This window comes from Tympanuchus pallidicinctus, unplaced genomic scaffold, assembly GCF_026119805.1.
Source record: "Tympanuchus pallidicinctus isolate F22 unplaced genomic scaffold, pur_lepc_1.0 scaffold3, whole genome shotgun sequence".
Classification (NCBI taxonomy): domain Eukaryota; kingdom Metazoa; phylum Chordata; class Aves; order Galliformes; family Phasianidae; genus Tympanuchus; species Tympanuchus pallidicinctus.
The window spans coordinates 7,220,491-7,242,853 of record NW_026294747.1 but is presented as its reverse complement, the minus strand read 5'-3'; the positions used below and the strand labels follow the sequence as shown (position 1 = coordinate 7,242,853).

The 22,363-nt window shown below is 41.7% G+C and overlaps 1 protein-coding gene across 8 annotated transcripts in view; it reads left to right on the top strand.

Moving 5' to 3' along the window:
* The window catches only part of TEAD1 (TEA domain transcription factor 1), a 143,745-nt gene that overhangs the window by 11,085 nt on the left and 110,297 nt on the right, over nucleotides 1-22,363 (top strand). The window contains exon 1 of one of the 8 annotated variants that reach the window (XM_052693300.1): nucleotides 8,266-8,284. The exons of the other annotated variants lie outside the window; for them this stretch is intronic. The gene's annotated coding sequence lies outside the window, so the exon portion shown is untranslated. Of the gene's footprint in view, nucleotides 1-8,265; nucleotides 8,285-22,363 lie in introns of those variants that run through there. 8 annotated transcript variants of the gene reach the window in all.

Sequence of the window (22,363 nt, the reverse complement as noted above, 5' to 3'; positions counted from 1 at the left end):
GTTCATCTTTGAGACCATGAGAAGTGCAGTTTTCTGTTACTTAGTGTTAACGGACTATAAAAGAACAAAAAACCTGTTTCAAATGGAAAAAGCATCTAAAAGTTTAGAAGCAGGCTATGATCATAGTTGATTTATTTGTTTCACTTGTAAAGAAGCGTAAATGACTTAATCTTGTTTTCCTAGCTGATCATGGGGATTGTAATGTGTATGATCCAAAGATGCATTTTTATCAAGTTTGTACTCTCCAAATGTGTATGAACCCAGCATCTTTCTATTCCTATTGATCAGAGAGATGTCCTGTTGCTCTAATGTGCATTTTGGTTTGGAATTAGAGGCCTGGGGCTTTGAATTGCTTACTGTCTGTAGACCAAGTCATCAGTGGCTGGTGATTGATTTGTTAATTAAAATCAATTTAAATGGATTTGTAAGCCTCATGTAACAGATTATCTTATTAGCAGGATGAGAAAGGCACTGTGATCTGCAAGGAATGTGTCACTGTAGACAAAATATAGCACAATTTTCGTGGAAGAATTTCATGAATTGCTGTTGCTGTAAGTGATCTATGCAAATGAGAGCCTTGTTTAAGTCCTAAATTAATGAGTCTTCCTGTTCATTATTTTTTTGTTATTGTTGTGTCTGTTTTCCAAAATACTTAAATCTTAATGTGCGTGTGTGCTTGTGCTGGTGTCCGTATTCATGGTTACAGGGATGTATTCAGTATTGCCTGGCTTCCGATGTATTCTGATCCTTGAGACTCTTACTTTTTCTCATCCCATTAAAAAAAAAAAATCCACATCATGAAAAATAGTATTCTGAATGACTGACAACAGCATGTCAGAAAGAACATGTAATGCTGTTTAATTCACGCTGCACTTGCATGGACCCATAGCTTAGGGAGTGTATATATATATATGTGTGTGTGTGTGTGTGTGTGTGTGTGTGTATGTATGTATGTTCTGTGATCAGGTCTCAAGAATATCTAAACACTGTCTTGGCAAAACTGATGGGAATTCTGAATTTAGTTTCAGACTGCAGCGCTGTTGTCTCCAAATCATAGCCTTGCCATGACATCTCAGTAATGTGCGCACTTGCCAGTCTGCTTTGTAACCCAGGCTTCTGTAGCAAAAGAGATATAAAAATGATGCGTGTTTTCTTGTAGGGTCAATTTATGTCTATTTCTTCGCTTGTTCAAGTTCTGCGTACATTTGTGATGGGGAGGGGGGATGGGGAGGGCAAACTGGATTTGGTTATGAAATATTTTATTCATTGAAGCTGGTTTCACTTCAGATTTCCCCTGCTTTATTGAAAAAATAGGACTATTAAAAGCAGGCTGATTATTTCAACTGAGTTTTTTTTAAAAAAGAACTTTGTTTAAAAAGGAAAAAGAAAAATAACTCAATACTGTATAGCTGTGAGTTGCCTCAATTGCAATTCATTTAATATGTAGGCAATTTTTTAAAGCAAAGCATTGTGGAAGAGTTCTGTTTATTGGATAATCCCACTATCATTGGCAGTGTAGTTTACAAGTCCTTACCTAAAGGAGGTCACAGGATTGACACAGTAAAACCAATTCTATCTGGGATTTGATGAGATTAAGTGCATTGCCTGTAATGTGCATAGGTCGCTCTGGAAGTAATGTCTCTTATTTATTTGCATGGAAACTGCAACAGATACAAAGAGCAAGGTAACACTGTTTGGTGGAGCAAAGTCTCAGCTACAAAACACGTTTTCAACATAGTTACCACCATTAGCTGTGCATTTTTTCCGGCAATGAACAAGAGCCTGCATGCTGCACTTAGGAAAACCTACTCCAGCAGATCACTATGCTCACATCCACTGGTCGTCTCTTGGAGACATTCAGCAAGCACTGATGAATGTCAGTGGGTGCAGATTTTTCCAAACAGAGGAATTCAGTGACACACCTTTGCTTCATCTTCATCTGCACATTCATGTCAGGCACCTCTCAGAGTGCCCCTCTGCTGTCATCTGTCATGCAGCAAAGACATGGAGTGGGATATTGGTGGGATGGTTCAACACACCACCAACATCCACCTCTGATGTTGTGGCCAACGTCATAAAATAGGAGGCACTACTTTTGGAGTAGCCCTCATACGGCTGTCTAATTTTCTATGGTAGAAAGCTTTTTCATTGCGTGTGGAAAATTAAGTAAGGCACTCACGTGGTGTGATTGTAAAGTCCATGCAATACCTACTCATTTGACTTGATAGGTCACTTGTTGGTGACCTTTGGTTTACTCTGTTGTTATCTTTAGGCGTTCTCTGGGTTTTGACTTTAGAGGATGGGTGATTCACCTCATGGTGCATGGGACTTGTTGCCAGCTCACTGCCTCCAGCAAGAGATTTGGAGGACTGAAAAGCGCACAAGGATGGGTGAAACTACTGTAACGGGAGTCTCTCAGGGCACTCATGCAAGCCCATGCTGGCTGCTGTGCGAGCCCCTTTGTTCCTCTGGGCCTGCCACTGGTGTGCTAGTGTGGAGCTGCTGAGTCTCTGGAGTCTGGGAAATTAGAGGCCTGCATTGAAATCCTGGGTGTGATGAGTTATTTCATTCTGGATGCAGGCCTCAATTCTGAGAGACGGTCTTCATGCCCTGACTTACTTTAGCTCTTACATTAACATGCCAGATTGAAATTAGAGTAGTCATGCAATTATTATTTATTCTGTGAAATTTGGTTTGGAATGGAGCAGAGAGACTCCTGAATGTAGAAGAAATATGCTGAGTTGTAGCATTTTCTTTAGAACAGGAGTAGAGACTAATGCAGAATGTAAGCAGGATTACAGTCCCTTCAAAGCAGCAAACTTGCAGAGAGGTCAGCACCAAGGTAGGAGACCTAGGTCATGGCTGCTAGCCCTCTTTTTTTTTTTTAAACTTCTGAATACTATATGGAATTGCCTAGTCTTTTCCTGCAGCTGTTTCATCATACACCTCCAGTCCCTCAGTTGTGGAATCACCATTTCAATTAATTGACTTTCTTCAGCTGAATTTTCACCGTAGGGTTCTGGCTAAAAGGAAAAGGACATTGTTGGTGAATAGCTTTTAAATGGCATGCTTTGTAACGCTGCCATTATGACCTCAGGGAATGTTTTCCATTCCACGTTTGTCTATAATGTGAATCTTAGTAACGTTCATCTCATATTAAGGCTGCAAAGCTTTCTGTATATGTTGCAGACCTTGTGAAATGTTTTTTATTTTTGTGAATTATAAATAGTCTGATTTGCTCAACTACCCTTTTTCTAAGCACAGTTTTATTTTTTAATAATAAAACATGGTTGTGGAACAGGGTTATGTGAAATGTAATTGAATTGTACAGTAATAAAATTTCCATGGTGCTCTCTGAAGGTCAGTGGTATGCAATTAATTGCTAGACTGATGATGGGTGCTGTGTAGGAAGTGTTGATGCCCTAGACACTAAATAGAATAATTAAGCTGAGGGGTTATACTTAGAAGAATAGAAAACACATGACTGTCATTAACACCAAATTTGTGCTGATAATTGGTTTAACAATACTATAATAGATGTAGGTTCATGCTTGCAATTTATAACTTGCTCAGGAAGAGTTTGTTAGGAAGCTTGAAGGAAGGGGTCCAAACTAGGCAAACTGGATATGTAGTTCATTTCTAGATTTTCGGTAAGCCATTCTCACTAAGAAAGACTTCTAGTCTTCAATATATTCAGAGGAAAGAGCTGTGTCTCGATGAAGACTTGCAGGGGAAGAGGCTGGCCATCCACCCCTTGTGCCTAAACCGAGCCAGGTGGCATCTCCTTTGAATAGGGGGAAGGAGGAGTTTCCTGGGATGAGGGGAAGTTTTTACTAGATATGGAAATTCAGGTCATTCTTCTGAATGCCTCCTGTATCTCTTCCTGTAGTCAGTCCTCCATGGTCTAATGGCAGTATCACTTACCCACCAAAGAAAGCAGCAGAGCTTGCCTGGATAAGGAAGAATGTGTGTTTAAAACATATCTGATTGAGAATTATGGTAAATATTGGTCAGTTCCACGTCTCTCAAATTTTAATCAAGTAGATGTACTTGGAACTCACAGATCTCTTTGGAGGAAATTCCAAAGATAGTAACTGCTCTTGATTTCAAATGAGTGCTGTTTTTGGGAGAATCAGTTCATGTTAATACAGAAAGGCTGTTTTTCCTTGGATTAGTCCATTCTTGTAAGAACCATGACTTGCAAAAAGGAGCAGCTTCCCATGGAATGCTATTGCTGTTGAAGGCATTGACGTGTTGTGATTCCCTGCGGGTACATACTGTGGGAAATCATGAATGAACGTTTCAGCATAGGATGTAGAAGTGTTCGTAGATTGTTTTGTGTAACTTCTAAAGTGATCTTTTAGATGTTTAGTGTTTCTCCTATGGACGAAAGCTAACAAAATTACTGTAGATTCAAAACAAACAGAAATATTAAATATTTTGCAGTGTGCATGTATGCGATGACTCTTACCAACCCATGTTTTATGTTGCTGGATTAGAACTCTTGTACCTTGGTGACTTGAACATGCTTGTTTTTTTGGTTTCTTTGTTAGCTTGTGTTGGAGTACTTGGGTGGGGGAACATTAGAGAAAAATCCATCTTGTTGCATTGGATGTACAAGTTAATATTTGGGAAGTCCTTTCAGTATATCTTTGTGGAAAGTGCTGTCAGTATGAATGATTGTCTCTGAGATAAAGGTTTCTGTACTTCTCCACTTTACACAAATTTGTGTAATTGGCTTGGAATGGTAAGATTGAGTGTAATTAAGTCTCATAATTAATTAATATGAGAAAACCTACGCAAACACAGCATAAGTATTTCATATTTCATGATTTGTTCCCTTCTGTAAAATTGCAGTAATAATACTTTGTTACTTAATGCTGTAAGCAATAATTGGGTAATAGTTATAAAGTGCTTTACTATGAAAATGTATGTAAAGAACATTTTTAAGCTTTGAAACTGATGCATAGACCTCAGTCCTTGCAGAAGAGCTGCTGCCTCTGTGAAGTAACATGTTGGAACTCGTGAAGGACCAGAAAAGCTACCAGTCAGTACTGAAGGCCACTCACAGAATTATCGCAGCTTTTTGTTATATTATTCTAAGGGCTTGTCTTTATCTTTCTTTTTAATTTAAGCAACAGTTAAGAAATCCTCAGTTAGAGGTGTAATAGCAGTGACTTTGACTTCCCACTACGCTCACAGTCAGCAAACAAGCAAAACAATCATATACATAATTTAGAACATAAAATCTGTGGGTGTGTTTTACAACCAACTGTTAACAGACTTTCATTGTGCGCAGCAGTTCCAGATCTATGAGGATAATGCACCTTTCAGAGCCCCTTGGATCTGTCCAATGACTGGACACCAACTGCAAACTGATGGCTGCACATGAATGTCTTTGCAGCATCCTATGCAGAGGGAAAATCCCCAGTGCGGCCTTACCAGCCACTTGGCAGACAAGTCCATGGATGTACGAAGTGGGGAAGTCAGTCCTTGCTGGCTGGTGCGTTTCTGGGAATAATGCTTGGACCAGCAATAGCCTACCAGAAATCTGCTTCTGATTGTTCCCTAGAAAGGTACAGAAAACTAGGAAGCTTGTCTGGAATGGTCAGAGCTGAAGCCTTTCAGTGAAACCACAAATGATATGGCTACTGAGCCAAGCAAAGACAAGCAGTTAAAACCTATGCCCGCACCGTACTTTTATCAGCTTGTTGGCTTTACTGTGCCAGCTTTGCAAAATTGAAGAAGTGCTTGGAACAAGCCTGGAATAGGAAGGATAAACCTTAAGTAATTGGTCTTCCAATTCTGCTGCAAATAGTGTGCCTGACAGGAGGCCGGGCCATCCATGCTGCAGGAGAGGATCTAGTGAATGGAGATTGCTGACAGCCTTGCGTCAATGGGTCTTGGAGATGTTCCTTGGTGGATCTGTTAGAGGACTGGTCAGGTAGCAGTGAAGTGCTTCACCCTGCAAGTCCCAGCACTCTTGTGGTATCCTGAGTCAAGTAGGGTCGTGATACATGTAGCTACCGCTAACCTCAGAAAGAAACCTTCAGAGCTGACATAACATGGAGAATGCAGGAGGGGTATTTCGGATTATGGCTCCTCCAGATGTAGTACTGCCAATACTCAACTGGTATAAATATAAGTTTGGGAAATGCATAATCTTGTATAATAAGGTTTGGCAGAGAAACGCAGTATTCTCTTTTGTTGTTAGCTACATCCTTTTCCTGTGAGGGCTTATGAGAATGTTTTCATACTTAACATGTTTCCTCTCCTCACTATAGTTCATCTGCCAATTTGACCCTCCCAAGGAAAGTAAGCTGGTTCTTTGGCTCTGATCGTCACATAGACGAGAGGACTGTCATCAGGAAAAGAGCAGGCAAATGAAATTTCTGCTTTGTTTAGAACTGGGTTTGGATCTGTGTGATGCGGAAGGTGAGAGTCAAAGGCCATTTGTCTGACTGCACCACTGCAGCAGGACGTCACATACATACACTGTCTCTTTTGTAAACTTCTTAAGAGGACTTCAGAGTGATCTGTTGTTTGTAATGAAGCGGCTGCAGCTGCCACAGTGTAAAATCTGCAGTTGAATTGCCAAAGTATATGAGACTCTTGCTTTGCCCCTTACAAAACTGACCTAAGAAACTCATATTTATCTCAAAAGTGAAAAGCTTGGCATGATGCCCCAGTAACTTTTCTCTGACAAACCTGAAGCGAAAGTAGCTCAGCCTGGCTCAGTAGATTTGAATTCACCTAACCCTATTATGAGAAAGGCAGAAAGAAAAAGGGGTGCAGAAAAAATTAGATTAAGTGGTGTGGATTTTGTTGTTGCTATTGTTGTTTGTTATGTTGTTTTTCTTTAAGATCTTCTTGGCATGTTTCCAATACCCCACATGAAAGATATGTATTTCTTAAAGTCGCAGCAAAGTTAGAAATATATTTAATAATTAAGTTTGTTCCTATTCAGGCTTGGCTTTGCTGAGCTTAATGCAGGAGTCACATAACTACTGGAGACATAAGAAAAAGAAATGCTCGGCACTCTTCCCTACAAGGTCGAATGTGAGTCAGTATCCAAGAAGGCTTCTCAATGGAAAATGAGAAAATAGTCTTAATAAAAAATTCAAATTATTCAGATGAGCTTCTTGTAAATTATGCACATAAATAGAGTAGTTGCCACAGTGAGAATAATTTTCTAACATTTTTTGGCAGATACTAACTTGAAAATAAAGACTTAGGAGGTAATTATTATTATTACTACTACTGCCATTTGTTTGTGCCACGCTAGCATTAAGAGACCCAATTAAAACATCTGGAATACATTGTTTCAAACTCTGCTTTGATGTCAAAACGTGTTCCTAACTCAGGAAAACTTAGTTCTTAAATAGACAAGACATGCAGAAGATAGGGTCCTTGGCAAGGGAAGGGTCTTACTGAAGCCCTGTGAGAAGACCAAATTTTAAACCTAATGTGTTAAGTTTGAGCAGCTATGTAACCAAAAGCTTCATTCCTCATGTATGTCTATTAAATTTGATAAGACTTTACATTTCTGCAGTATCAGTGTATTTTTAGAAAGGTTAGACTGGACTTTAAATAAATCCTCAGGAAGAGGTCATGGGTCATCTGGTTTTTTTTTTTTTTTTTTTTTTTTTTTTTTTTTTTTTTTTTGTCTTTTCTGGGACTGCACCTCTGTCTCACCACTTGTTGCATATCATGGAGTGTGTAGGTGCAGCATCCAGAACCAAAAGAGGAAATGTGCTGATTTTGGCAGTTGACCAAAATGACCTCATTTCTTTGCTATTGGAAGTTTGTGTGCTTTTCTGGCAGGCAGCGCAGCTGAAAATATGATTGCCTAGTTCATAGCTTGTCTTCATTGAAGAAAATGCTTGCCAATGCTTAAACAATTTATTCAGATCCCAATTGGTAGCAGAGCATAGGGAAGCATAGGGAACTGGGCAGCCCGGTCAGAGGGAAGTAGAGTAGGACAATCAGATTGAGAGGTCAGAAGAAATGGGAGAAACCGTGTATGGTTTGGGGATGAGGTGTGGTGCTTTCTGGGCTTCACAGGTGCACATGAGAGAGAAGCAGTGTAATGGAACACCTGTGACCTTACACCTGGGGCTCGTGTAACTTCTTCATGCTCACCAGCTTTGGGAAATGCTCTGTGCTTCCCTGCAGTGCAGGGTCTGCCACCCCAGCAGCTGAAAACTCCACAGGAAGTTGCAATTCATCCCAGCAGTATTAACTCCTTCTTCTCGAACAAGGCAGGAAAGCCTGGAAAATTCTGGTGAGTAATGCAGGTGTGTCAATAAATGAGATGATTCTAGGGATGTACTTTGGCTTGTCCAGAGGGTCTGACGGGAGTGAAACCTGACAGTGCAAAAGGACACAATAATCTGTTAGTCTGATTTAAAGTTGGCCTCAAAGCTGGCCTTCCTGCTTTGAAATGATGTGGAAAAGTTCAGTGATAATTGTTATCAAAAGTTAAAAAAAAAATCCCCCAAATAGCTAATTATTCCAGGAAGAGAAAGTAATAAAAATCTTCAGGGAAAAATAGCTACCTAGATTTGAAAGTTGATTATGTGATTATATCAGAGGCACAGATAAATGTGTACATTATATTCTCTTAGAAATATGTCATCTTCCCAGAAGAACCTGACTGCAAATTGCAGAAACCTTCTGTTGCTGCTTTCCACCCCTCTTGAAAATATTTTGGGTGTGCCTTGTGCCTCAGAAAAAGGTGACATTAGGTGAGATAGCTGATGGAGGGCTTGGCCTTGGAGAACGTGAGGGCCATTGGAATACTTAGGCAAAGGACTTGAGCAACAGCAGATGTCCTATTTCACTTCCCCAGGTTAGTTGTGTAAGAGTTTTCTTTTGCCCAGCGTGATGGATTCTCTCGTTTTCTTGGTGGTTATAACTTTTGGCAACCCACTATTTTGATTACTTTTGGAGACTGAAAATAAAGTGACAAAAGCAAACCTGCAGATATACTGATGGACCATTATCTTTAAAGGAGCTCTTCATGGCAATCTCCCAGAATCTGCTCGAAATATTTGAGAACTCCTGCATCAGACTGAACACACAGTCCATAATTAAACTATATCAGGCTCTTCTTTTTATAAAGATATTGCAATAAGACATCTTTGCTTCTAGGGCACAAAACTGCTTTGTCATGGTATTTGTTCTAATTTAGATGTAAGGCTTTGAATTCCAAGAAGAGGTTCTTGAAAGCTGGTTAGATGTTAGTCTGGTACTATTTCAGGTGTAACTGTAAACAGAAACCTCAGCTGGGGATGACAAACAAAACACCCTGCCCAAAAGTGTTGTCAGGTTAACTGAGAGTGACCCTAGGTTTGTAAACTAAGCAGAAGCACTCTATTTAAATACCTAACTTACTGTATTGCATGCTCCATATGATATGGCTACGTGATGTTTTTAAAATATAAAAATCAGATTATCTTCAACTGTGTCACCAGATGGTGTGTAATGGGCAATAGAATTAGGGATTATGAGACCTAACTTTCACCCTTAGGTAACCTGACTTGACAAAACCTGTGTGCTTTATAAAAACAAAATATTCAGAGACTGAATGGATGGTGGAATTACTTTTTTCCTATCCACAAAAATTCTCCTTGCCCAGGAAACAAGTTTGTATATGTTGCTGGAAAATGGAGCATGTAATCAACAGAACTCCTACCTTGCTGTTGCTACTCTTTGTACTTTTTAAATTTAATGTTAAAACCAAAGTTTCTCTAAAAAAGGCTTTCTTCAGCCTTGTTGAAACTTCAGCCTTGCCAGCATCCTTTGTGGTAGCTGTACACTAGAAAGGAATGAAACAAACTTATGAAGACCCAATTAGCCTCTTAAAATGGAAGGCCAAGCCTGTAAGTGATCTGGAGAAGACACAAGTAATGTGACTTGCTCCCTGCCTTACCTACCTGTGCGTAGGATGTGGAACTCCTAGAAAGCAGAAGCACTAGCAAGGAGGGCAGGAATCAGGGCCAGAATCACCACCAGAGCAGGGAAGCAGAATGGGACATCTGGGTGGCCGCATGTTCCCCTGGGTCTGCTGATGAGGTGGCCAGGGACTGTCAATGGGAGCAGTGCCATTGCTCTGAAATGCCCTTGTGCTGGACAGCAGTACTGATATCTGGTTCAGAGGGCAAAGCCCCTACCTGCCTGACCCCCGCTGCGTGCTGATGCTGCTTCAGAGGGTGCAGTAGGACTGTGACTGCAGGCTTGCCAACAACAACGGAAAATACACATTTATGCCTTTGTTTCCTAACAGCCAGGAGGCCTACAAATAGATACACTTGTGAAATGCATGCAAATTTAAATTCTGGAGGGATGCATTTGGTTGAAGGAGAAGAGCTGCCTGCCTGGAGCACTGGCAACACAGTGCCTTTAAATTGATGCATTAAAGGGAGGCATTTAAATAATGCAAAGGGGTAAACTAGGCTGAGTTATGTGTGGTTTTAGCTGGGTGACTCTTACCGCCTTTTATGGACATCTCTTATCTAAAGTCCTGCACAATTATCCCCAAGGGCACGTATTAACCCCATAAAAGAGAGGATATCTACAGTTACGCATCAGACATTACCTATCTGTGTGATGGCCATGGTCGGCTTTGGCCAGGAATGGTGCTCTGTTGGAGCTGATGCTGGAAGCTGGGTAATGGGTGGCGGGGCTGGCTTCCTTTTCCACAAAAGAGAGTAAAACTCTTCAGGTGCAGTGATTAACCCATAGCATTAATAAAGCACTCCTATCGTTGTGCAGTAATGAGGCACTGTTTTGTAAAGGGGGAAAAAAAAAAAAATAAAACAGAACCTGTCGTTTGGAGGCTGCAGGGCTGGCCCTGCTCTGTACGACAGAGGCTGGGGGACCTTGGGCTGCGCCATGGACCCACATAGGCACTGCCATCACCTCCCTGCCTCCAGTGCTGCTACAGGCATCCCCTGCTTCCCCAGCAGCAGGGTGGGCTATGGCACCTCCCGAGGGGCTGGTAGGGGCTGTGCAGCTTACAGAAAGAGGCTGTGTAAAAAATGTGTGCTGTGTACAGCATGCCTCTGAGAGAGAAAGTTATCGGCTGGAGTGCTGAATGGAGAAGTGAGTTGCTGTTGTGTTATCCGGCGCATGGCTGCCGTTCTCTCTCGGGCTGGCTGGCGGTGGCTGCAGCTGCCGGATCTCCCTCGGATTGATTAATCAGGTGAAGCTGCAAGTCTGGGCTTGAATGTCCGCCCTGGCCTCTCTGCCTGTCCAAATCCATGCTGGGGAAAAGCATAGCTGTGCAGTGGGAGAGGTGAGCCCCACGCTGCTGTGAGGCAGCCTTGACAAGTGTGGTTTGCAGCTTGTTCGAGAGCCGCTGAGGCTGCGTCCGCCTCCATGATCCCATGCGACAGCTCCTGGTGTCAGAGAGAGCACCGTGCTTTCCTGAGTTCCAAGGGATGACAAGTATCTCTGGTCTGACATACAAGATGACACCGCAGGATGGGTGAAGCTGGAAGCAAGCCCTGGCTGAAAGTCAGCCAGAACTTCACAGCCACAGCCATGCCCTGCTACCCCTGGGAAGGGGCCTTGTAACCTGTTTGCCCTCGTGCTTGACAGAAGCAGGGAGGCGAAAATTCTCTGTTGGGGAACAGGTGGGAGTCGCTGGCTTCTAGTGGCAGGTCTTTGGAGGAGTCACTGCCTTGGTTTTTGCTCTGGCTACTTGGAGCCCTGATATTAGAGGCCAAAAAGATAGGGCAATGGTAATGAGACTGCAGGTGGTTCTGAACCGATGTGTTTTATGTCTTGCTCTTTTTATTTCACGTATTTTATGACTTGCTCTTCATTCTCTTTAATTAAGAAGTTGATTTCTATGGTAGTCTGAGCTCAGCAGCTCTCTGTTTTTCTGTTTTCTTTCTCCATATACTGTGAAATAAACTGTGTTTATTTCTCAGGAGGTAAGAACACATAGAAATATGTAATTACAAAAAAAAATTCTTTGAACTTATAAAATGTAGATTCCTTAAATTATGCAGTTAAAGGATAAAGAAAATCAGAGAGCAATTTTAACAAATTGCCCTTAACTGGATTGCACAAACAAACCTCTTATAAGAAATCTTAGAAAGGTGTGTTTGAGGGTGTAATCTTAGCTTGTGGCTAAGTAGAGTTAAACTCGTTTTTCAAGTTGGTTATGTATAACTTTCTCATGCTAAAGATTGTGAGCATTCCAGAAGGAAAACAGTTTGTCTGTGGCATGAGTTTGATGGTAAATGTTGATTATTTCCAGTAATTCAGGCCCCTGATCCACATATGATATTTTATAAAATGACTGTCTTCTAGATCTGCTTTCTTATCGGCCGAGTTGTAAAATACGAATGTATATATAATTTTTATAAATAGCCAAACAGTGCAGTTTTCAAATGAATCTGAATGTACAAGTTCACTCACAATCTGCTCACACTTCCAAGAATGCTCTTTGTCTTTCCCAGATGGAAAACAGTGTGTAGCGTTTACATGTGTGAAATACTGTCGTACCAAGAATTCCCTTTTCAGTGAATGTCACTATCCCAGTCTTGGGTTCCAAGGCCGTAGCAAGTTTCTGAGTAGCTTTGTAGGGTGACTGATGGACTTACCAATATCTATTACTTTTTCCCAGCATGTATTATTTGTATTGAAGTTTATGTAATATATGCAAACAATGTAAACGTTAGAAGAACTACAAAATATGAATGTAAGCAAGGGTGATACCTACAAAACCATTCTGTGTGACAGCTAAGCATATGTACGTAAGAGAACTGTTGATGCTCTGTTACAGTTTAATTTGTTAATGAAACAAGATGGACTGAGCTCCTACTACACCTCTTTGGATGTTTGAGGCTAGGCACAATTAATTTATTTGTACTGTCTGTGTAGGCGTATGCCAGCTAATGTACTGTAAGAGCTTTTATCTTTATGTTCCTAATGAAGAGGGGCAGGTTTTTGGCAACTAGACAAGGATTTTCTGATGACTCATCCTCTCTGGATTGTAAAACACTTTCTTGTAAAATCAAGAAAGAAAAGGAGTTTCTATTAGAAGTGAGCTCGACTGGAATAATTTGTGTCCTTCACAATCAAGCTGCAAAAGAGAAAGAAGAAAGGCTTACCTGCTTGTATTTATTTTTAATTATAATTGGACCTCTGTTGAAAAATAAATAGCATTACTTGAGAGGATGTTCTCATGGAAGGTAGTAAAGCATCCTTGGAGTAAATACAGCATAGGCTGTGCTGTCAGGTACCGTACGTACTTCATGGCCTGTCATCACTGTACTGGTATTTTGTTTGTTTGGTATTTTTGTTTGCCTTGTTCTGAGTGCAGTGGGTTTCTAGAGAAGGAGAAGCAGCCTTCTTCCAGAGTAACTCATTCTGCTTGGGTTGTTCTATTCAGCTCCTTGCTGAAGGAAGAAATGCAGATTACAGGATTGGGCAGAAAGAGGAGCATGAGCTGGATGGGAGTACCTGAGTGAGGGACTGAATCCATTTTGGTATAAAATTCAGAGTAGCTTTCCATTTCAGTGACACAGTGGTTAATGCCAACAGGGAATGTGCTCCAAGATCCAGTTAGTGGACTGCTACAGCGACCTTCATAGCAAAATAAATAAAATCAATTGAAATATATAATTAATCTGTTTCATTCAGGATTGAGGAGTGAAATCCTACTTTTCATGAAGAAATATCATTGTCACTTTATGCCAGAGTACCTGTATGTGCTCTTATGCACTCACACCCCTGTGCATACATCCTCCTGCTCTCAAGCTTGTCTTCTCTTTCTCTGTGGTAAAAACTGGAGGGTTGGGGCAGTTAGGGGACACCCATTAATGAGCTCCTGCACCCTTTCTTTGTGCTCTGTCACAGTTCTTTACCTGAGTGACTTCTCAGCTGACAAAGCTACTGCTCCCTCTTATTAACATGATGTTTATGCAATCCAGAGTTGATTAATATCAGGGATTTAAATTAATCACTATTTAAATCAGCAAACAGAGCATTCTGATTTAAATAATTAAGTGTAGTATTGTCTTGTGTTTTTGCTTTCCAGTTACTTTCCTAAACAAAGACTCAATTTTACTGGCCAGTATCATTTGCTAACCAGAGTTTTTGTTAAACAGAATTGGGTTTCTTAAATGCTTATGCACAGATTACCATGCATTTCTTCACATGCCATATTTTTACATTCTTATTACGCTAGAAAATAGTGAAACACCTTTCTTAACAGGAATAATAGATTAAAAAAATATCATGTGATTTGTGTGTAGCAAAGTTCTGTAATTTGAATTCAATTGCAATGTACAAAAGCAATATTTAAAGACTGCTTTAAATTACTAAAGAAATTTAACTATGTTTGATGTTCTGGCATGCAAGGGAAAAAATATCCATCTTGGAACATATTGTGCTTTTAAACCTGATGTGTTGCACAGAACTAGTACCATAGTGTTGTGCTGATTGTTGCTGGATACCACATACTCCAAGTTTCTTGAGCTACCAATGTCTACTGTTGCACATCTCAATTTTATTAATGGGTTAAAAGAAGAAAACAAACTTTTCTGCTTTCCTAATTGTTTTCTTAATTTGCAGTGAATTAATTATGAACTGAAATAGCTGAAAATTAAGACAATTGTTGCTGTATCTATAGAAAAAATACTGCTGAAAAAAAAAAAAAAAAAGAAAAAAGAAAGAAAAAAAAAAGGATAAAGCATAAGGATAAAGTGTTTTGGATGCCCAGGCAGTGCCAGCTATCAGCGGTTTAGATTTCTCCAGTAAAAGAAGGGATGAAATGGTGACATGCATACAGCTTGCATAAAATGTGAAATCATGAAAACACTCAAAGAAAAGTTTAGATGAAGATAAAACGTAATGTAGGTTATCCTAACATTAGAGTATTATTTAAATGACCAATGATGCACTGAGTAGAAGAGTTTGTTTTTTAGTAATGCATATTTAAGCTTCTTTTTAGCATCGTCTTGTAGATGTATGCTGACACATTCCTCATCTGGCACTTAAAAATTAGGGTTCCTGTTGTATTCTCCCTGGCACCTATATAACTTTCACATCTCTTTTGGCAACAGAGTGCTGCCCGTGACAGTCTCACTTGAACACTGTGCTCATCTGATCCATTGTGGTCTGTGTTCTGAAGGTAGCGCCAGGAGTTGTGGGTGGAGTCGCAGAACAAAAGATTAAAGGATTATATATTCTTAACCACTGTATTGGAGCATGTGAATTAGTGGGTCGTAGCTACCGCACAGAAAATAAGAATGCTGATTGAGGGATTTCAATTAAGGGATGTAAATCATGAAGTTGGGTTCGTCTTGCCCTAAATTACAGAACAACAGTCAAATTCAGATACACTCCAAAACATTGTTTAAATGTTCTCTTTCACTGATTACTCATAAAAGGGCTGCTAAGACAGCAAGTCGGTAATGCAGCTCTTGGGAATTGCAGTATTTGGTATCATCAGGGAAGCTGTGCAGCAGAGATGGGAGCTTGCTCCATTTAAGATGTCAGCGTTTTCTGCTGTTTCTTTCTTAATTGTAAGTTTTTCTTCTGTGGTAAGCATAGCTGGGGAATGGGCGATTGATTAAGTTTTATTCCAATTTATCTGCGTTCAGTTGTTTTATCTGTCAAAATGGGTCTCTAAATGTGGCATTTTCATCTTTGCTCTCCCACTCCATAGGAAAAGTTAGTGGCTTGCACGTGCAGCGAGTCAAAGATAGCTGGTAGTATTTTTCCATATCTGCAAAATGAGACGTTATCTGGATTCACGTCTGCTGCTGGAAAATTTTAAGTTTAAGATTAAGTTAGATTTCCATATGCTTCAAAGTGATAGTTCTTGAATCCCAAAGCTTTCATTCTGCTTTGCCTCCTCACAGCTCCCAGTCAGCAAAAGGCCTCAAGTGCTGCACACTCCCTGTGCTATGGGGTTGCTTCCTGCCCCACGAAGCGTGGAATAAAAGCTTAGGACAAAAGGCAGCGGCATGGGTGCCAGTGGTGCTTTTGTGCTGAGGCTGAGGGGATGATGCACGCTGGGATGTGGGCGCTGCCTGTGCCAGCTTTGCCTGTATGCCTGCAAGGTCCTCCCTGTGGCTCTGCCTGAAACCTGCTGGGTGAAGTCTCCTGGTGAGGCCTCCTACTGCAATCCAAGGGTAGGTGTAGCAGTCACACGAACAGTGGGCTTCCAACAAGTGAAGCTGGCCACTGAAATACCCCTGAAGGCTTCCTACCCCAGAGCCTTTGTCAGAAACAGCCTGTGGCCTCACGCTGTTGAGGACTGTGCTTCACGTTTTGAAGTTTTGTAGGGGTACTCACGTCTGTGACATACATTGAAATAGCTTCTACCTGTAAGGGAGTTCTCTTCTACCTGAAAACAAGGAAAAGGGAAATGCGCTGAGTCTGGGAGCACTTCTTCTCTCCCAGATGAGAGGATCTGATTTCCTTCCTTCCTTTTTTTTTTTTTTTTTTTTTTTTTTTTTTAAGTAGAACTCCAGCAGCTTTCTATAAGAAGACAAACTATTTCTGGAATGCAACACCTGCACAAAGAAAATGAATTACCACGTGCCAAAACTGTTGGGTAAACACTGTGCTGTGTGGGTAACTCGATGAAAGTTGTGCAACAAACCATAAACATCTGTAAAACATTTGAAACTGTGGCCAAGTGTTGGGGCTGCTTGAATTCTATGGCATTTGTTGTAATTGACTGTTCCACAATATGTAATCGTTTGCATGGTGAGAGTAGAGAAAGGTCTGTTTTATTAAAGATGTGAGAATAACTGATGCTCTTTACCTGTATGACTCCGGGACGCGTGTGTTTATGTCCTCCTTCAGGAATGCCTTTACTTGTCCCTGTGTGCTTCCCTCTGAGGCTCAGTGAAGAATGGGAACGAGGGCAGCAAGTCCAGCCTGAACTGCAGAAATGTGTTACTTTTTTTGTTTAATTCCTTGGGGAAGCACTGAGAGGATTCAAGTCACTCAGTAAGCTTTGTTCAGCTGAGCTGAACTCTGACAAAACTCACCATGTGTGCTTTTAGTGAACTCTGGGCCTAATCCTAAATCTTTTGAGTTCATTGACAGGCCAGAGCGTCCAAGAAGTGAATCATCGGCTGCGCCTTAGCCGCCACAACGACGCCGCGAGGGGCATCGTCCCCCGGCCTGCTCTGTGAGTGACTGAGCGCGCTCTCGCATAGGAGCTGCGGCTGGGGCAGATCCAGCCGCGGCAGTGCAGAGCCGGCAGATGGGTGGCTACATGGCCCGCTTCTTGCCTCCGTGCCAGGTTTGCAAAGGCCTCTGCTTCCTGGGAGGCACCGAACTGGGGGTCGGGCTCTGAAAAGAGCGGAGTGCCCGGCCTGCCCTGCTTTTCAGAAAAGCTGGCACCGAGCGCCCATGCGGAGCCTCTCTGGCGATGCTGGGAAGGACGTCGCCTTCCCACACAGCGCGCCGGGTTAGCGCTGTTTGCTTTGCAGGGCTTGCAAAACATTGTGAGGGAGAACAAAGGCGAAACCCCCAACTCCGGTTTTACAGATCCTGTGGGGGAGGGGCCTTTCCCTTTTTAAAGATTCAGTTCAGGCATTGTCAAAAGAAATAAATAAAGCAACATCATTTAAAAGCTTTCGGAACAATAGTCTCTTCCACTTCCCTCCCTCATTGTGAGCCCCGGGTCCAGCTTTTGTTTATTTTGTGTTGCCAGCCTCGCCGTGCCTGATTGGTCGGTGTCTGATTTCATTCCTATGGGTGATGTCAAAAGCTGACCCAGAAGTTCTCTGCGAGTTTGCTTTTAGCGTTTAGTTGTTGTTTTTGTGCGTGTACCCGTGTGCACAAGAGCACTTTTCAGTCCTAAGAGGATTCTGTTACAGGCTGAATATTATTCAGCTGCGAAACTAATAAGGAATAATATTTGTGTCAGGAACTGCACAGCTTGTTTCCTACAAACACTGGGAATAGCAAGCAGTTCAGGCACTGTGAACTTAGAGTTGTAATTAATGTTAATTATAGTTCTGGCATTACCTTAAGAATAAAGGGAAATGTGAAACTGTATCAAGATTTCATAAGCCGTAACTGAAAATCAGGCTAATTAGTTGGAAAGACTTTGCATTTGTTCACGTGTAGCAGTAGTACCAATTGTTTGTGTAGCTGTAACACCCATCTTTATTTAACATCATTTTCATTGGTTGTCAAACTGACAATTTAAATAGGCAGCTTGCAGGGGTGTTGCAAATGGTGTTTAAGCTTTTTTTTTTTTTTTTTTTTTTTTTAATGTGTGCTGTATCTGCAAATAATTCTGAGTTAAACTTTGTTTTCCATTTCTCCAGCCTTAACACTTGGATATTTTTCCTTTAGCAGCCTCTGACCCTCTCCCGTGTTTCTCTGTGTTAGATAAGTAAAGATGAGTGTTACTTTATAAGGACATGGTTTCATACCCTCGTACTCTGTTAGCGTACAGTCGAGTTGCTTGTATAAACAGGAACAGTTTTGCTTACTTTCCAGTTTGTTCAAATGTCAGTGTAAGGTTCGTGAGTTGTCTTTGACCCCTTCTTCCCCCTCCCCACCCCCGGTATCTTTTCCCCTCCTCATTCCCTTGCATCTAGGGAGCAGCACTGTGCTACCCCTCAGCCACCCGCAATAGAAGTGTGTAGCTGGTTCCATTGCCATGCCTTGTATTGCACAAGAAGGTGTGCTTAACGTCTCCCATAACACAAAACACTGTGTTTCAGCCTCGAAGATCATTGTAAAATTTTCTTCTCTGTTTCTCTCATTTTCTGGCAGAGGTTCATTGCTGTGTCAGATTTTATAGGAAAACATAGTTGATCAGGATTTTATTGAAGCAAAATGTCCCTCTAGCTTTGCAATTATGTGTCCAGCAAAACATCCCTCTCTCTTGCCCATAGTCTTTTCTAAACGGTCAAGGCAAACAGAACTCTTACCCTCATCCTCCTTGGAAGCAGGAAACTTTGAAATGTGGATTCTTCAGAAGGAGTCCAAGGTAAAGGAAAAATGCAAGATTGAAGTGCTTTTCTTCTGAAAAATAAGCCATTGCCCGGATTCAGGCATATTATTTCAATGCCTGTAGCTTCCACTTATGGAAGCTCCATGTTCTCAGCAGACACTGCCCAGTTTGGGCAGTCTGCAGCAGGCCCACGGCAGCATCCCAGATTGTGACTGCGGCAACTGGCCCTCCAATCACCTTGGTAGTCGTTGGGCTCCTGTCCTCGGCTGGGATGTGCTAGTGTCCAGGGCCCAGACCTGGCCTCAGTGTATGGCAGCTCTCAGAGAGGGCCACTCCATGCCCACTGGCTCAGAGCAGACCCTGCTGTATGAGTAGCACGAGCTTCACAAAAGATTTGCTAGCTGATGGTGCCCCCAGCTCTGCTGGAAATACTACGAAGGAAAAAATGGTTTTATCTGCCTTCTGAATCTGTTTTAAATGCTGTGCTTTTTATGATTTCCATATGATTCTTGGGGATTTAAACATCAAAAGACTCAGATTATCCTAATTGGTGTAAGAGGTTGAAAAGGTTTTCTTCGTGCTGGACTTAAATAGGGTTCCTGCTTGGCTGCTTTGCGCTGACTTAGTCCTTTTGTGACATGAAAGGCACTTGCAGTTAAGCAGATTCCCTCTTTTTTTGCTTAATAAACTGAAATAGCTATGTCGTTGAGCATTAAAATGCAGAAGCATGGTGCATTTTTAAAGCTTCCAGAAATAGCCTGCAATGCATTGCAGAAATGATCGAAGCCATACTTGTAGCAAAACACACTTGGTAACGGGCTCTGGATCGGCTTGAGGGCTGATTTACTGCCAGGTCTGTGTCTGCCCTCCTCTTCATAAACTATCCGGTATGGATGGGGAATGGGGAAGACTTTTTAGAAACTTTTCTGAGCAGAGAGGAAAACCCCTAGATTTCAAAGCTCGGGAACTAGTTGTGTAAGATTTTGCTCCCAGTAATTACTTTTACTGTCAAGCAGAAAACCACCCTTTTATCTTGAAGGTAGTTTTTCTCCAGCGAAAGATCATTCCCGGGTTGCTGCTGGCACACAATGGCGCACCTCCCTGCACAGATGGTCGGGTGTGGGGCTGCTACCTGCCTCCGCTCTACCGGTGCCACGTGCGGGGAACGCTCCCCAGGGCCCAGCAGCCCCGCCATGCAGTGCTGCTGGCACAGTGCCCCTGCTTTGGCGCAGACTGAAACTGAGTCGGCATCCACCACATCTCTCTGCCGTGGCTCTGGTGCCTGGCACCTGGGCTTTGGACTGTGCGTTCCTCTACAAAGTGGATTAGAAGTTCCTCTCCCTCCGGGTAGTTTGGTGTCTGGGCATAAATTTCCATATTAGATGGAAGTCTAAATGCTAGGTTCGGCTCTAGCTTTTGTTTACTTCCTGGTGAATTACTGGGTAAACACTTGAGGTAAATGGAAGCTCTGCTGCTTCAGTCATTGCTGAGAGCCTAATGTACTGATTTGTTTCCCCTCACCTCGATTTTACACTCAGCCATGCTTGCTGAAGGCACTTGGAGTGAGCCACGTTTAGCCTGCTCACCACTAGCAATATCCTCTTGAGAAAATGTGTACCAGAACCTGTTTTGGCAAAGAAAATACTGTTCTGTTTGCAATACATTTGTGGTTTTGGATAAAATGACAAGCAAAAGAGTAGAATGGAAAAAGGAAGATGGGAGAGAGGTGAAGTTGGGCATCTGTGCACTCAGGAGAGATTTTCAGCACTTCAGTCAGTAGTTGTTTTGTTGTGCTGTAGCTACTAAGCTATCTCTGTAAAACATCTACTTCTTTTCCTTTAATCACGCCCTTCACTAAATGTTTGCTTTGCACATGAAACGAAGCCATCCTTAACACTGTAATGAAACCATTGGTTAGCATTCATTTTTTAAAAAGCAAAAACCAAAATTAAGTTAAACATTAAAACATCAATCAAGATGGAAAGTAATGGCAGAGTTACTAATGTGGAGAACTCAGTGCATATCTTAAATCGAATCTGCAGTGTTCTCCACAGATTTTAACTGCTTTTGGCTTCCGCGACCACAGGTCTGATGTCACAGCAGCTTCCTAATGTGTCTATCAAGAGACAGTTTCTATTATCTGCATATTTGTATTTCTGTTCTTTTGATTTCTAATTTCTACCTTGTGGTGTGTAGTTACTGATCTATTCCTGCACTTATGTGTATTCACTTGCACATTCAAAGCTTGCTTTTTCCTTTCCCTTCCCCTTCAGGAAAGTAAGTCATTGAAAGGGAAAGAGTACCAGATAGGAATGGATAATTTATATAGCAGAAAAAGTAAATACAAAATAGAATCCTACAGTCATTTATGCAACAACCATCTTCAAGAATGGAAAAAGAGTGGAGTGGAAAAGCAATTGGAATTTATGTGAAACTCTCAGTGGGCTCGTAGACACAGATAAAGATTCAGTGCTAAATGCCTGGAAAGAACATTTCCTAATTTTTGCCTTAAGAATAATTATTTGCAGGACTTAGGACATTAGAATTGTGGGAGAAAAGCTAGAAAGATGAGAAAGGAGAAGATAGAGGGATACAGATACTCGGATTTTGGCATGTTTTTCATAGGAAAAGTTTTCACTTACTAACAAAATACTGCACATGCAGTTCCGAGTCTCTGGGAAAGAAATCTCAGCGTTTTACTGTGAAGCAGAAGAGGCTGACACAATTTCAGAAGCCTTAGTGAGCTTATAAAGTATGCCTGGGAAAGTCCCTCATGCAAATCACTCATAATCACATTTGTCCAATTCTAAAAGCCAAACTCCCTGAAAATGAGAGCAACTTTGTTGGAATAAGATGCAGAAATTAAATGTTCTGTGCTCCACAGTGAGTATGAGGTCACTGATGAGCTCTGATATTTTCTTCACTTTGTAGAATTCAGCTCAACATATTTTACAGCTGTGTGCCTGTGTATGATGGTGTGTATGTGCCTCAATAGCCATTTCTTGGGCTAGGCAGAGGTGCAGTATGTCTGATACAAAGGCTATTTGTGTGGGGTATCGCCTGTGTCCTAGGCTGCTTTTTAAGTGTTGTATAATCAGCTGAATTCACGCTGAAACCAGCGGGAACTGTTCAGAATCTCCTCTTCCTGGAGATGCCTGGTGATGGACAATCAGTGTCCAAATTCTTGGACAGTTGCACAGTGAATGCACAGTTAGCTCAGAGTTGCTGCTGATAGTCCTTTACAAGCTTTGTTAGTGGATGAGAAGAAAGAGGAGACTAGGCATGTGATGTTGCAAGCTGACAGTGCCCTTTCCCTACTTGGAGTATGCTGAAAGCCTGAGGGGAAGGTTTTCTGCCAGTTTCTTCCCAAAGTAGTGGAGGGTGCAAGGCAACAAGAAGCCACTTGATAAG